Raw genomic sequence first — 17,034 nt, forward strand, 5'->3', positions numbered from 1 at the left:
CGTCAACGTCAACAAACACACCTATATAGTATACCACTCACTACACCTCTAGCTTGTATACCACACACTACACCTGATATAATGGCTGAAGAAAGAGAGTCTTCTCTCTCTGACTTTTACAAAGCCTTGAACGATAGCCCAAAATCTTGCATCATTCTTGCAGACCCAGTGGGGGATTTCTGAATCCCCCTAAATATATTTAATTTGTTACCCATTTTTCATGGGTTAGACCATGAAAAACCTTATCAGCACATGCGTAGGATTGAACAAGTTCTTACCACATTCCATCATCCTACGGTTGGTGCTGAACAAATTAAACTGAGGGTGTTTCCTTTCACCCTAGCCGACAAGGTGGCGTCTTGGTTAACTGCCCAAACGCCTAATTCTATGGACTCATGGGCCAAACTTGTTCAACTATTTATGGAACATTTTTACCCACCACTGAAGACAGATGAAATGTTTTCAAAGATTCTTTTTTTTTTTTGACAAAATCCTCATGAATCCTTTTCAGAGGCTTGGAATCGTTTCACTAACCTTCTTATAGAGTGTCCACATCATAACCTTGCTAAAGACACGTTAGTTCGTGCCTTTTTCAAGGGACTGTTACACCACCATAAAGAGGTCCTTGACATAATGAATGGGGGTAGTTTCCTCAGTAAAGGAGCCTCAGAGGCTTATAAATTTCTAGAAGATCAAACAAAGCGTAATAATAACTGGGGGGGGGGGGGGTAGTGACGATATCTCCCGCTCCGCTAGTTCTTCTTCAACAGTTAAGGCCGCCGGTATGTTTGAGATTAAACCTGATCCTGAGCTTAAAACTTTAATCGAATCTCTAACTAAAAAGGTAGAAGCTATTTTTGTTCAACAAAAGCTTATCCCCGTCATGAATGTCAACTCTAATCCATGTAATTTCTATTTGAGTCCTGAGCATCACGACTCCTATTGTCCTCTCGCTTATGAACAACAAACATCACAAACAAATAATGTTTGCTCCATTAATAGCTACCCTATTCCTAATGCCCCTGGGAGACAACATCCCAACTTCAGTTGGAGAAATAATCAACAAGTGACACCTCCAGGGTATAATAATCAAAATGTTAGGCCAGCAAACAATTACAACCAAGCTCCACCACAACAAGGACAAGGACAAGGGAATTATAATAATTATAACAATAACAATTATAATGCTAATAGAGGTATCATTCCGGTTAATCATAACTACCACAACCCACCTGTTAATAATCAACGTGACATGGTTCCTGTTACACAATCTGTAACAAACACTCCTCCACAACCGGATCGTTTCGACGCCTTTATACAAACACAACAACAAATTTTACAAGCCATCCAACTTTCCTTACAGCAGTTAGCTCAAGAGAAAGTACAACCCAAAGGTGTGTTTCCAGGTCAAGCGATACCTAATCCTAAAACAACAAACACAGCCTTTGAGGTAAACGGCATCACCACTCTCCGTTCTGGCAGAGTGGTTGATAACGCCATAACTATGCCTATAGTTACCCCACCAGTAGTCCCTACACAGGATATTGAAGTAGATACCGAAATAGAAACTGAATATCCTACCCCTGTAGAGGTACCAGTTAAACCACAACCTAAGAAACAGAAAGCCAAGGTTAGACATCCTGTTGATCCATACACTAAATACAGAGAGAAACCACCTTTTCCCTAGAGATTAGCAATGTTAAACAAGGATACAAACTTTGACGAGATTAAGGAAGTTTTCAAAAATCTAATGATAAACCTACCCTTTCTGGAAGCAATTAAAAAGTTACCTCACCATGCTAAGTTTCTTAAAGAGTTGTGTACTACTAGGCGTAAAACAAATATTCTTAAAGACGCCTTTTTGACTGAACAGTTTCCAACTTTAACCGAACATAATAGAATCGTTAAGTACAAGGACCCTGGTTGTTCTACTATACAATGCACTTTAGGAGATTCCCACACGACCACCGCGCTATTAGACCTGGGGGTGAGTGTTAACTTACTCTCTTATTATATCTATAAAAAAATAGGTCTACAAAAGATGCAACCTACTAAAATGACGTTGCAATTAGCTGATCGGTCTATTAAGTATCCTAAGGGTGTTGTTAAAAACATGCTTGTTAAGGTTCAGGATTTCTACTATCCAGCCGACTTCGCTATCCTCGATACAGAAGTCGCTAACGACTTTGTTCCGATCATTTTAGGGCTTCCTTTCTTGGCTACTGCCAACGCGCTCATAAACTACCGCGATGGTTCGATGTCCATGTCTTTTGGCCATCTTTCTGTTGAAGGTAAATGTTTTTAAAATGACGAAACAGTTCCCAGATAGGACTTTGGATGGAGAGGTTAGCATGATTGAGAGCTTAGCTCAAGATTATTTCAAAACCATGTTTCTTGTTAATCAAATGCATAAATTCCTTTCCTTTGGAAGTTCCAACTTTGACGAGAAATCCCTGGAAGTCGAGGAAGATTTTCTTCGACTCTTTTGCAACTCTTCCTTGCCACCTCGCGAGTCCCTCCCTGTCAACATCCATTAATCCCTTGATGCGATGACGGAAGATGAATTTTTCACCCTCTATCCCAGTGATTCTTTTGACCCACCTATTGAGGAATGTCTTGCATATATCAGGGCTTCTGATGATCTAGACCTGAGAGCTCTAACTGAGCCCCATTCATCCACCTCACATCATCCTGTCACTTATTCATCTTCCATCACCAATTTTCCCCACCTTCTACCTTTTCAAAGGAATCTTGAGTTTGCACTTTACCTTTTTGTTTCTCCTGTGCTTCATGATTTTCTAAATCCTCCTAATACGGAAATAATTCCCAAGGAAAAGGCATTTGACACCTTCATTTTCAGAATTGAGACAGTTCCTACCTACACCATGAATGAGTTTTGTGCTAAACCCACATTCCCATTTTTTCCATTTTTTCCTTCTAAAACTTATACATATCCAACATATCTTCCACAAACATCCATTTTCTCACGATCATTCACTTGGACACACTTTCGTTCAAAGATGAAGAAGAAAGTGCATGCTCGGTTACGTACTAGGTCTATCAGACTTCGCTTTCATTTCACTAAGTTGTGTTGTAGAAAATCTTGGTGCTTGATTCTGTTTGGGGGTGCATTCCATGTTAATTATTTATGGCAAGATCCACAACTATTTTGGTTGTTGATATATGGTAAACTGCATATTCATTATATACATATGTTAAAGATGAAGTCTCGGGAATCTGACTTTAAAATACCCATGTTTAAAACAAATTTTCTAAACTCTATTCTATAAAATTTGTTTGGGGGTGGGGTGTTGGTATTTCCATCCTAAACTCTGTTCTATAAATTTGTTATTTTGATGTTATTTTTATTGTTTTTAGTAGATTGGATGTTAAGTTGTTAAATTCAGTAGTTAAATTTGAATTATGTAGTTAATTGTTATTTGAATTTCTATTTTAATTTAACTTGGGTTTTGTCTAAGTATGCGATGATTTTTGTGTAAATCCCACCTTCCCGAATTGTTTGGGGGTGGTATTATTATTTTTAGCATTGTTTTTATCTGATCCACCATTTTAGAAGTAATTTTGCAATGAGTTGGTCAAGAATGTTGTTATTATTGGTGTGGCTATGATTAGGTATTGTGGTAGGATGAAATTTCAATGAGTTAGGAAGTTGTTATTCTAAATTTAATCTAAAAGATATTAGGTTGGTTTTGGAATAATGAATCTGGGTTGTTTCCATTTTAGGTTTTGGAAATATTTTGTTTCCGGCAATTGCCTTAAAATTTTTGGCAACTTGTTAATTCGTTTTAGAAACTAAAACCCTATATATACTTGATTCATTCTACACACAAAACCCACACATCTCACTTTCATCTTGCACCTGAACCTCTACATTTTTCCTTTTATTTTTCACTTCACCCTGCTCTTCACACATGGAGCGCACCCCGCGCCCAACACACCCCATTTCGAAAGCCGCTGTAACTTCGAATTTGACAGATGACCCGCCCACCAAGACCATTTCTGAGTGCACCCCGCACCATGACCTTCGTAGCCTCCGAAATTTCTATTTTTTTATGAGTTGTTCCAGGGTTGTTTGCAGCACTTCTAGAGTGTGTTTATTGTGATGACATCTCCTACAATCATACCGGAGAAGTCTTTTGAAGATTTGTACCAAAGCGACACCTATGGTACTTGGTTTCACGAGGTGATCATACACATAGGCTGGGAACCGCTAATGGTAAGACCTGATGAACATTATTCTCTAGCACTTACATCTTATTTTTATGATAATTGTAAGTTCTTTGATAGATCGGATGGAGAACAAGTGTTCTCCAACACCATTGAGGATGAACCAATGGAAATTACGAGGTTCTTGATAGCCTTTGTTCTTGGACTTGCTATGCCTGCTGAAATACAAGACTCACAGGCCTATTTGGTCAATTATATGTACATTTATAACTATGAGGATTTGCATGAGCATTACGAGGCAGGAAACTTTAGGATAGAGGACCAAGGGGAATATAACGTCACCCTTGGTAGCCTGTCTATGAACGTGGGCACTGTTATGTTTTGGATCATGCTAAACATTAGAGGGAAATGGCGTTATTCTTCTGTGAATGACAAAACTTGTGATATTTTCCTTGCTTTAGCTGGGGGACGTATACTCTGTGATATTCCCTAGACCCTAATGTCTAGTTTAGCCCGAGCCCATAGCATGAGGCATAAGTACCTTCTTATGCCTATTTTAGTTTGCCGTATTATGCTATGTTTCTTCCCTATTTTTTGTGCCCGCTTCACGGATTGGGTTAAGGTTGACATTGTGAGACCCACCAATTGTATTATTCGATCTTTCCATGCAATGACTTGGCAAGGGTGGAGGATACAACCTCATCAGGTTGCACCTTACACCCCATCCGACCAAGTGGCGCTTGACAAGTTAGCTATAGTAGATGATAAATGGCGTGAAGCCTGGCAAAATATTATGGCATGGCACGATGCGAATGAACCTCACTTCTTCCTATGAAGAGGATGAGGATGACGCTTAAACGCTAGAGATAAGGTAAGTTTTTAGTTTTAGTTAGTGTCTCCTTATGTCTCAAGCAAATTAATTCTTGTTATCCCCATAACAGGTGGAACTCATATAGAGTTGCATCTGTTTTTCTTTATCTATATTAATATGTTTTAACCTTGTTTTGTAGATATTCCAAAATTTCACGCGTTTCCATGGTATTTTTCTACCCTTTTTATTTCAATACTTTGAGGACAAAACATGTTTCTTGTTAGGGGGTGGCATAGAAACACGTGTAATTAAGGCATCTGTTAGGATATAGATATGTACAATATGCACTTGTTTTCTAGCAAAAATTTCAAAAATTCAAAAATATAAATAAAAAGTTTATGCTGTACACTTAGGAATATTGGTATTGTTTCTTTCTCTATGCTCTTAATAATCTAGAAGTTTTACGTTAGCTTTTGCGTTAGAATAGTTTTTAGAAACTTAAGTTAATATGTAGGTAATAATTTTTACATCTTTCTATAAATATATTACATGAGTATCTACGATTGTTTGGCAGTAAGTTTATGAAATCTAGGCTAGAGTACTTATTCTACAAATCCTGTGAGAATAGAGCCTAAAGCCTTATATGAGTGAAATATTTGAGAAATGACACAAGGGATAAGTAAATTCCGGATAGAGAAATCACACGTCCACTTGCTTGATCACTATACCATATCCTAAGCGAGAATTTAGGCCCTCTTTGGATTGATATAGCCAAAAATTCAAACCTATGAATTATTTTCCGTTAGTCGCCCCTTTGAGCCTTTCATAAACCACAATTTCTTTACCCTTTTACAAAAACAAAACAAAATAAAAAATTAACCTACCCATTTTAGAACGAGTCTGAGAATAGGATGAGTGGAGAAAAGAAAAAAGAAAAACATGTGTAAACAAAAATTAGTTAGTTGCTTCCGAAAAGAAAAATAAAAGAAGATTCCATCCAAAGAAAAGAAAAGAAAAGAAAAATAAAAATAGAAACAAAATAAAAACTCCAAAAATAGAATAAAATGAGTCGAAAAGCCAAAATAAAAAGGCTAAGGATGGAAACAAAGTGTAGAAGCAAAAAAACAAGGTTTTCTCTAGTTACAGAATATGAAGATTATATTATCTCAGACTTGTTCTTTTTGAATATCCATTTCCTTCATTCTTAAACCATCACCTAATCCCTACAACACATAATAAAGACCTCTAGCTCAATTAGGAATAGGTTAGTGTGATAGTAAGTGGCAGATGTGTTTGATCGACTTGACTTCCTTGTGTGTCATTGAGATTGTAAGGTAAAGTGTGCCCACTGCACACTGGAGTAGTGAAACTTGAGCGGACAAATCAGAGTGTTTTTGTCTTGACATTTATGTGAGGACCTACTTAAGGATGTTATCCAAAGTTTCAGAAACAGACCTGTTAGTACATTTCATAGTATTACTCATTATATATATATATATATTTATTCGTAGATGATTGATTATTATGCATATATTAGTTTAGGTTTCGACTTGATTATTCTGTATTCATTGCTAGTAAGATGTATATATAATTAAGACATAAATAAAGAAATAATAGTTTTATTTCTTAGTCATTGTAGTATATATGAAGTTTGTGAGTACCTTCACTGGAAAACTCTCACGAGGCTATAACTCGTCCACTAGGGAATTCCTAGTAGTTTAAGGCCTTGTTATATATGGTCAATGCAATCACACTCGGCGAAACCAGATTAGTTAGAACTCAATTTTTGGTCACTTATGTTAATTTCTCATATTTGCTTGAGGACAAGCAAAATGCTGTTTTGGGGGTGGTTTGATAAGAGCCCAAAACAGTAGTTTTAACCCCTTTAACAACATCACTTTTGACCAATTATGTGATTAATAAGTAAGAGTTAGTGCTTTTTATCGTGTTCTTATGTATTTCAGGCATTGGAGTTAGATATGTGTAGAAATACGCCCCTTTTGCGAGATAATGGAGCAAGGGTTGGTTACTAAGAAGTTCTATGATAAAAGGCCAAGATTCAAGGAGAAAAACCCTTTTTAAACCCGGTCAAAGCTGAAAAGTCAAAATCAATGCGGGCAGAAATAGAGCACAAAAGTCAGCAGAACTTCCGAAAGCCGTATCTTTGGGCTTAGACCTTGGAATTGGGCTTACCTTATGTCAAAACGACCGGCTCGGAACGAGATTTCTAATGGTTCAAGTCTTGACCCAATCAAAGGAGCAGAAGTGGATGAAAAAGCTATTGAAGTCAAATCCAACTGAAAACCCCAATGTGGACTGAAGAAATTGGGTTTTGGGCTCGATTTTTTGGCCCAAAACATGGCTCCTCAGCCCATGCATGAAAAAGTGGATCTAGTCTCCTCCATTTGAAGACACAAGACTTAGCTATTAAGCATCTAGTTTTTTTTACTTAGCAATTATCCAAGAACTTAGTTTAGATCTAGTTTTTACTTCATATAATTAGTTTCCATTCTAATAGATTAGTTAGAACAAAGAATTAATATTATTTAGAATCATATTTAGTTTTATAATAAATTATTAGTTTTTTCATTTCAATTTAGTTTAATGATTCAATCCTTATTTAGTTTTAGTTGTCTTAAATTCATAATTAGGCTGTCTTAATTTGATAATTAGTTAATCATCATCTTAGTTCTAGATTAGGTCTAAATCTTGTTTTAATTCATTTGGAATCATTATTATTATTGTTTAATTAGATTTATGAGTTTAATCATTTATTCAATAATGGGTTGTTCTATGTGTTCTTGTGTTAGAAATGATAGTGTAATGATACAAGGCTAAAACCTCCATTAGAGGGGTTTGAAGAAGCCTTGATGAAAACTTGATTGTTGTTAGCGTAAAATAGTTCGTAATATTCTATTCCATTCTAGAAAGTAATTAGTTCACCATGAGAATGAGTTTGATTGTTTCACATGCTAGTTGTTAGTTGGTAGATATTATCATGAATAATTAGGGATTAGAAACACCCAATTGTTATGTGGAAGCATTACAATTCGGATTATGACAATTCCTCGCTAGTTGATTAAGTCGAATTAAGGTGGAATCAAATCCACCTAATTCATTATCATATAGTCAATTTAGTATTTCCGTATTTTGAATTATCGCATCTTGATTAGTATAATTTCCATCATTACTCTCATCGACTTTGATAGAACTGATAATTTTAGTTAACGTAAATTCTAAAGAACTAGGAGTGTAACGAACTTTCTATTCCAACTATATTGCAATAACATCGAGAGTAGAAAACTTTGATAACATAAGCTGAAATTAGTTTTAGTTTTACTTACGTTTGAGTTTCATCGCTTATTCGTAGGTAAAACTATCGTTTTTACTTTTATCAAATTATGACAATCCTAGTAGGTATACTCATTAAACATTGCTGACAGAAGAAGGCACAAAGATAACAACAAATTTTTGATTATTTGAGCACACGAAGAAAAACTTAAGTAATAATTTATTTATTTATTTATTATTATTATTATTATTTTATTTACTTCTTTTTTTTTTAAGAAAATCATGGACCAGGATGACTATGATGATTGGTATGGGGACGCAAATAGTGCACAACACTATTTAGTTCATCAATTTGTTGGCCGAGCTGAAGTTGAATGGCCCCCTGGTTGGTAATGAGCGTAGCAAATAAGATAAAAAAATAGATAAGTGATCAAAATCATATCCTAATAAAAAATAAAATCCTAACTCACTTTCGCAGGCATCGCGATTGCATTTACCATATGCAACAAGGCTTTAAACCTTTAAGTTCCCCAAAAAGGACGAGTTATAGTCTCGTGAGGGTTTTCAGGTGATATACCCACAAAATCAATCAATAGCATGTTCAAGAATGATAGTATTTTTCAGAGAGAGAAATTCCTTACCCACTTAGTGCTTACTCCAATAGACAATCTCCATTGCTAACTACATTGCTGCAAAGACTCATAGATTATGATGGGAGATAGTAAAAATTGACAAAATTCTCAATCAAGGCTTATGTGTGTACTTAGTCAATCTCCTATACTCTCCTATCCAAGAAACGGAATCCCTAGTTTACCTTTAGACAGATAATCTCGACTTTCAATTCTCACCGGTCATACTCTCAGAAAAGAATCTCTCAGAAGATGGTCTACTATTTTACCTCATGTATGTGGGGAAAAGAATAATGCATACGAACATCCCACATACTTCCTTGAAAAACAGACTTCTGAATAAAAGTAGTCTCATGGAAAAAATGTCAATCACATATGAAGTGTCGGGTCCTTCACTTTAGCATCCTCTCACCTATTCTAGACTTAAACACCATCTTGTAGTGATAAGTCATGGGTTGTAACTTGGCTTGGGTATTGGTTTATGAAGGAAAGGTAAAAAGGATTCTACGGTTGTTTCTGAAAACACTAAGGGTTTTGCTTTTTTCTTTGGAAGATTTTTTCAAATTCTCAGATTGCGAGAAAAATTCTTCCTTTGTCTTACCTTTTCCATCCATTCTGTTCAACTTTTTTTTTTTTTTTTTTTTTTTTTTTTTTTTTAAAAGCTCGAGTGGTATATCCTTGATTAGTAATCGGATATGTTTGTTTTCCACTAGCTTCTTTCACTTTGAAACGTAATGATGGGATTCATTGTATCTCTCTGGTATTTCCTTGTAATCTTCCTTTTGTGGTCTTTCTTCCTCCTTGTGCCCCTCGTATTCTCAGAAACATATGGGTATGGATGATAAAGATTTTGGCTATACTCCTTGTCTGGAGTTGGGTAAAGGGTAGAGGGTTTTATGAAAGAAAATGTCTTATTATAAGGCGCAAAAGGGTTTAACATGATGGTCCTACTAGGTGGGATAAAGGCTGAATGGGTTCACTACTTGACTTATCGATGATACTTGCTTCAATAGACTACAAGACCTAATGGCTATCTCCCCAGTTGATGTCACTTCGTGATTAACCAAATCAACGAATAATGAGACTATATTACAACGACATAAAGAACTGAAAGATGATGAGTCACTAAGACTCGGATTTTTCGTAAGAACTCTCCAAAGAATGGGTATAAAGCTCAAGTCTCACGGGCTAAGTCTAAAAATTCTACTTCCAGTTTACTAGGGGTTTAAATCTCTCTTCTAGCAAAAGTATACAAAACTGATCAAGTATTATGGTGGTGCCTTGATAAAGAATTCTATCAACAAGAACTATGTCCGAGCATAATAAATAGTCTAAGCGGTAATGAAATCAATAATATCAACTATCTATCAAACTCAACACTAAGCAGTATAGAATATATATCCCAGACTCATCATTAAAATTCATTTTTCTCATCATATATATAGAAACAAAAATATTTATGTTTTTGAAAACTAATTTTCGAAATTCATTTCTCAAGTACACCCTCCCCCAACTTAACATATGCATTGTCCTCAATGTATAGAAATTAAGTAAATGAAATGAATGAGAAAAAGGGAAGATGTTACCATTGATGCCGAATTTTTACGTCAGATCCTCAAGACGTAATGTGAGTCTTTTAAAGTCAGATTCTCAAGACTATATATCATGCATTGTCAATTTGGAGTGAGGAGATCAGATTTTCTCACCCAAATCTGACGAATGTTTGGAGGACGAGGAGGTCTCACTTTGTGGGTCATCAAAAATACTCCTTGATATGTTGGAAAGATTGTTGGTGAAGTTGCTTCTCTACCTTGAATTATTTCAGGTCTGATGATTGTGTGATAGGCCTTGTGGTTCCCCTGTGTAGAAGGTTGACGAAAATCTCTCTTTCTAACAGGACAATAGTATCTGATGTGCCCTTTACCACTACAGTGATGATAATGGATGTCTGGCTGACTACGCTCAGGGTGGGCAGTAGACTGGTTCACATACTTCTCTCGTTCAGACAATAATGGTGTAGAAGAGGCTTCAACAGTGCAATTCTTCTTATCAATATGGTCCACTTTCTGTTTCAGAAGACTCATTTCAGTTTCTAGATTCTTTTGTTTTTCCAAAACTTCTTTAAGCTGATTCTCTAGCAACTGATTTTTCTGGGTAGAAGTCTGTAGTTCATCCTGAAATGTAGAGTTCATCTTCTCAAGATATGATACTCTCTCTGTCAATTTTCCATTCTGCTCACTTAAATTCTGAATTTTCTTTTTGGCTAGCAACGCCTCGTGGTGTGGTTCTCGTGTTCATCATAGTTTTTGTAGATTGAGCACTTTCAATTGTATCTTGAATGGGACGAATTCTTGTATCATGCTATCAAGGAAGTACACCTCTCCACCTTCGGCTTCATCACAATCCTTATGCAACAGTGAAAGATATTTATGTCCATGGACATCTTACCAAAGTTGATCTTCATTTCACCGTTGTGACAATTTATCAAGGCTTTTGCAGTAGCGAGGAAAGGTCGGCCTAGAATAATTGGAATTTTATCAAAGGCTTCATGGGTGTCTATCACAATGAAATCCAATCGGATAGTAGAAATCGGCTACTTGAACAAGAACATCCTCAACTATGCCTCCGGGAATCTTGGTAGAGCGTCACTAACTTCAATTTGACTTGTGTAGGCTTTAGGTTCTCCAGGCCCAACGCTTGGTACACATGATATGGCAAGAGATTAACACTAGCACCAAGGTCTAAGAGAGCATTACCTGTGAATTTTTCTCCTATCCCGCATGATATTGTAGGACTTCCCGGATCTTTGAGCTTGACCGGAGCTTGTTGATGGATAATAGATGTTGTTTGTCCAGCCTAGAAACGCCGCTTTGGAACATGAGTACTTCTCTTTATGTTGCATGCATCCTTCAAGAATTTGGCATATGATGGCAACTGCTTGATCGCTTTGAAAGGGATATTGATGTTATCTTTCTCAAATGCCTCCTTCATCTCTAAAATTGCTTGTCCTTTTGCTTTGAGCAAAAAACATAGGAAAAGGTGTTTTCGTACAAACACATCGACATGTGTTTGCTCTTCTTTTCTCTTTGGCATTCTTGCATATCTTGTCTTGGTCATCTTGACAAATGGGAGTGGAAAGGATTTCCCCACTTCTTTTGAACTTCATTAGAAATCTTGACCCGATTGCTCAGAAGCAATGTCATCATGAGAAGGTAAGTCAACCTTGTTGTCTATCTTCAATCCTGATCTGAGAGTAGTAACTGAGCTAACATGATCATGGAGGTGATCAATACTAGAAGTTGTCCCAATGTGGCATACATCTTCACTCTTCAATATTGGTTCCAATAAGCTAGGTTGAGTGGCTTGTGTCTTTACAGACAAAGCAGTAGTGAGTTTGTCGACCTTAGCCTCTAGAGACTCCATTCTAGAACATTGACTTGCCTGAGATTGCTGGAGATTGAGCTGAGACTGTGCAAGAAGCTCTAGAACACTTTCAAACTTCTGATTTTTCTGTGATAGCAAAGTAATTGCATTCTCCAGGTTGGCAGGTGCGGCATAATTTCTCCTAGGATCAGGCACTAACTCTCCACTTGTATTAGAATTCAGTTGAGAGTATAATTGTTGTTGAGGGACCAACTGTGAAACTTGACTTGTCTGTGGAATATAACTTTGATCTTGAGAACTTGGGGGTCCAGCATTTTGTCTCCAATAATTACCTTGAAAGTTATTACCACCTTGGTTGGGCCTCTGAAATGAGTTCACATTGTACTCTCCAACTGATGCATGTTGATAATAACCAGGACATTCTAGAGTTGCATGAGAAGTGTCTGAACAAACTTCGCAGTATTGGCTACCTTGCATGACTGGGAGAGATTTAGCTTGAGACTTGTTTAACTTGGAGGGATTCATAGAGAACTGATTAAATTTCTTACTTAGAGTTTCAATGCTGGTGGCCAGGCTGGCCAATGTAGACTTCAGTTCTTGATCTGATTGTTCATGTGCTTGGTAACCAAATTGCTTTGGCTCCCCCTCCATGCTAGCAACATCCTCGTTGCTAGTAGTCCATTGTTGTGTTTCTTCAGCTAAATTCTCGAGAAAGTTGTAAGCTTCCTCTCCATCCATTGATGTAAACTTGCCTTTGTGCATTGACTGTATCATCTGCTTGTTCATCATCGAGAGTCCTCGATAGAAAAAATGAGCAAGTATGCTCTTATCATAACCATGATGTGGACATGAGACTAACAAATTATTGAATTTCTCCCAGCTTTGATGATATTCTTCAGTCACCTTCCCTTTGAAATTGCTGATGGCTTGCTGCATGGCATCTGTCTTCTGGGGTGGGTAGAACTTGTTCATAAACTTTGTTCTCAACTTCTCCCAGTTATCTATTGAATTAATCGGCTGTGCAGTTAACCATTCGGATGCTTTACCTTCGAGGGAGAGTGGAAAAAGAATTAACTTGATACTCTCATCCCTGATATTCTGGTTCTTGAAAGTTCTGAGGACTGATAGAAATTTGTTCATGTGAACATAAAAGTCAACATTTAATGCGAACCATTGAACTTTGGAAGCATAGAGATTACCGATGCTCTAAGTTCAAACTGGTTAGCTTCTGTATCTGGAAAAACAATACTGCTTGGTGGGTCTCCAATGATTGGCGAATAGAAATCGCTCAACTTCTTCCTCTGTTGTGCTTGCATGGGTGGGATAGCTTCAGGATTATTGGTGTCTACAACACCTCCATCATTAAGTCATGGCCATTATATCAATCTGTATAGATAGTATTCTTGCTATCACGAAGATGATGAAAAACTATCCTATTATGCTTGAATGCAATTAAACTAATATGCAACTATTCTAAATTATACTAATATGCAAAACTACTTTCCTTCAACTGGGTTTGGCTTTGCAGCTAGTATCTCATTGTCTAAAGTCGCCTCTTCTAGGGTTATGGTGAATCACTTGGATTGCTTAAGTACCACGTCCACGACGATAGTCCGCTTTTGTCAAGATTCGCACAAGAAACACTAGAGTTTGATGTTTCATTTGTGTTGGCTTACAACTTCAATTGTTGAAAAGGTCCTAAATGCAATTATACTAGAAAGCAATAAAACTAAACTATGATGCAACTATACTAAGAAAGCAATAAAACTAAACTACGATGCAACTATACTAAGAAAAATAAATAGAATGAAGATTCGACTAACCTGGATGGTAGATCTTGTCTTCGAGATGTCCTTCAAGCTTCTTTCTTTCTTAAAAGGATGGATGATGCGGCTAAAATTACCTCAAGATCCAAAATTCTAATCTTGAAAGAAAACGTTAAACATAAACAACTTAAGGCAGCGGCGCCATTGACACTCTCTCTTTTTGCGTATGTAGATGGTATATGATATAGATGTATGATGGTCGTTGAACAAAAGAGAAGCGTATCAAAACCTAATTATCCCTCAATAAATAAAGGATGAGTAGGGTATCGTTCCACTTTTAAGTGTATGTTATGTGAAGAACGAGACCTGGAAAGGGGTTTGAGGATTAAAAACTAATATTGTAGAGATTGTAGATTCTAATGCTAAACTAAGCTAAACTAACTAAACTATTGAGAATTTATAAGAGGGAATTCAAGAGATTAGAATCCACCAATACTTTTAATCTATGATCTTACTCGCTTCATGGTTGTTCTTACAAGTAGACTACAATTAGGCAATCGAAATCTGCCGATGCCCCCTGGATCTAAAACATCGTTAAGAATTAACTTCTACTTAAGGTTGTTCCTATGTTCATGTTACTAGTATCTTCTTTCCTTTTATGTGAGCTTGGGCAGCTATTCAATGAATCACCATCTAAGGCAAACACAAGGAATACTTCCCTTACTCTAAAACACTACACAACTAGAAGAAAAGTAGAGAATAATAGTATAATATTCAATTACAATAAATAAAACTCTATTCTAGCATTATATTCAATTGCAATAAATAAAAGCATGTTACTAGCAAATATTCAATTGCAATAAATAAAACCCTAAACTAGCATGATATTCAATTGTAATAAATAAAAACCTTAATCTATACTTCCATCCCCTGGTGTGGGCAATGGAACTAATAACTAAAAACATAAAGAACTAACCTGATTGAAGAACACTATAAACCAGAAGAATCATTAAACCTTAAGCACTGGCTTCATCTCCTCCCTTGAAGGAGAAGATTAGCCTTCCATATAGAAGGAAGAACACGAAGAACGAGAAGAAGAAGAGTTGAAGAACATAAGACTAGAAAGACTAATTTATTAAGACTTAGTTAAAACCGATCTTTTATTATTAATCTCTCTCTCAGCCTCAAGTTAAGAGACAAGAATATAAGTGAATTGGCAAATTACATGAGGCACTTAGGTCCTCTATTTATAGGGGTTACAATGAGTTCTAGAAGCATTCCAAACCGTCATTTATTTCCTAATACAAATAGACTTCTTTTCCAACTTCATGTCCAAACCGAGAAGGAATTGGCCACGTGTCGATCCATGCGTCGGACTCATTATCCATGCGTCTCGACTCAAGAAATGCGTCGGGCGCTCGATCTATCGTCCCGGACTCATTCAATGCGTCCGGGCCTTTCGATCCATCGTCCCCGCACGATAAGCCGATTTCTCTTTTGCTCTATCCTTCTATCCTCTTTTTGGGCTTTGGTCCAAGCAACGAATCCTTTGGCCTTGGGCTTCCAAATAGACTTTAATATAGGTCCAAGTCGCATCTTTAACAGCTCCAATTCCTTGGCCTTCTCCATGATTGTCCACGGGCCTCCCATGAGATCCTTAATGCTCCGAATTGCTTCGTTTTACCCTATTTTCTCTAATATTCTATAAAACTCTCTTTTTTACCTGTAGAATCTTAAAACACAACTTATAAACACTATTAGTCCACTAAGATGGCTAAACAAGAGGCATAATCGAGGGTTAAATAGCACTTTTTGAGCACTTATCAGAGAGCATGATTTTCCAAGGACTGAGAGTGATTTCCCAAGATTGCCTACTGTTCAATGTCGTGCATTGCTTGACGGTATCAAAGGGTAACTCTGGAATATGGAACTCTGGGTTATTCATTGGAATTTGAAGTATGTCGGAGATAATTTCCCTAGTAAATTCAAATCGTTGTCCATGGGCATGGAAATAGAATTTACCAAGTTCAGGTCCGCTAAATTGGTAGAACATTAAAACCAATTCTCTGGAATAAGCAGCTTCGAATGATATAGAAGAGGCACCTATCCTTGACATACAATTTCTGTGTCAAAATATGGAGAAAACAAGCTATCATAAAAAAAAAACAAATAATTTTTCTCGGACACTATCTTTCTTGGTTGATCCATTTGAAAGTATAAGTAAAGGAAGGATAGTGAAGAATGCATGAAATGAAGATGGCTGAAAAGAAGAGATTTATAGCCAATAAATGAGCCTGTACGAATCAGGATGGCAAGTGTAGTTAGATCCAGAATTAATATGTGGTAAACACAAGTAAAATGTGTGTTGCTGTTACACATAATTATGTAACAACAACTATGGGTATCCATAGTAGGTCTTTTCATTTCAGATTCCCAAAACAATTAACGAGGGGTTCACAATATTAGAAAATATGGAGGAAGGTTTCACATGGCAGTTAGACCAACACATATTTTCTATCTTGAGTTGTCAAATATGGTATTGAAAATAATGTCCCTAAGACTGTTATTAAGGTATGCAAAGAGATAGAACGTACGGAGGTGCAGTAGCCACAGTATAGTTAGACCTACAGATAATTTTTGAATTGATGTAGCAAACCTCAATAATGACAGATGGATAGTATGATCGAACTACATGCACGACATGTGTTAGCCCTTACCGTGTAGCGTGCACGACTTTTTATGAATACAATGAGTCGAGATTGATTTATTTTTGTGAGTTATTGATTTTGTTTATTTGTTTTTGAATTTTTGATTTTTTTATGTTTATAATAAGGTAAAAAATATAACTAATACACACAAATATTAAATAGGGCACTTCTCCATTTAAACCGTACAAATGTTTGAGAATTATTTAACACACCACACTAATATATAAAAACATTAAAGAAAAGGAAAGATGGACGTT

Source organism: Coptis chinensis, chromosome 4 (assembly GCF_015680905.1).
Source record: "Coptis chinensis isolate HL-2020 chromosome 4, ASM1568090v1, whole genome shotgun sequence".
NCBI classification, from domain to species: Eukaryota; Viridiplantae; Streptophyta; class Magnoliopsida; order Ranunculales; family Ranunculaceae; genus Coptis; species Coptis chinensis.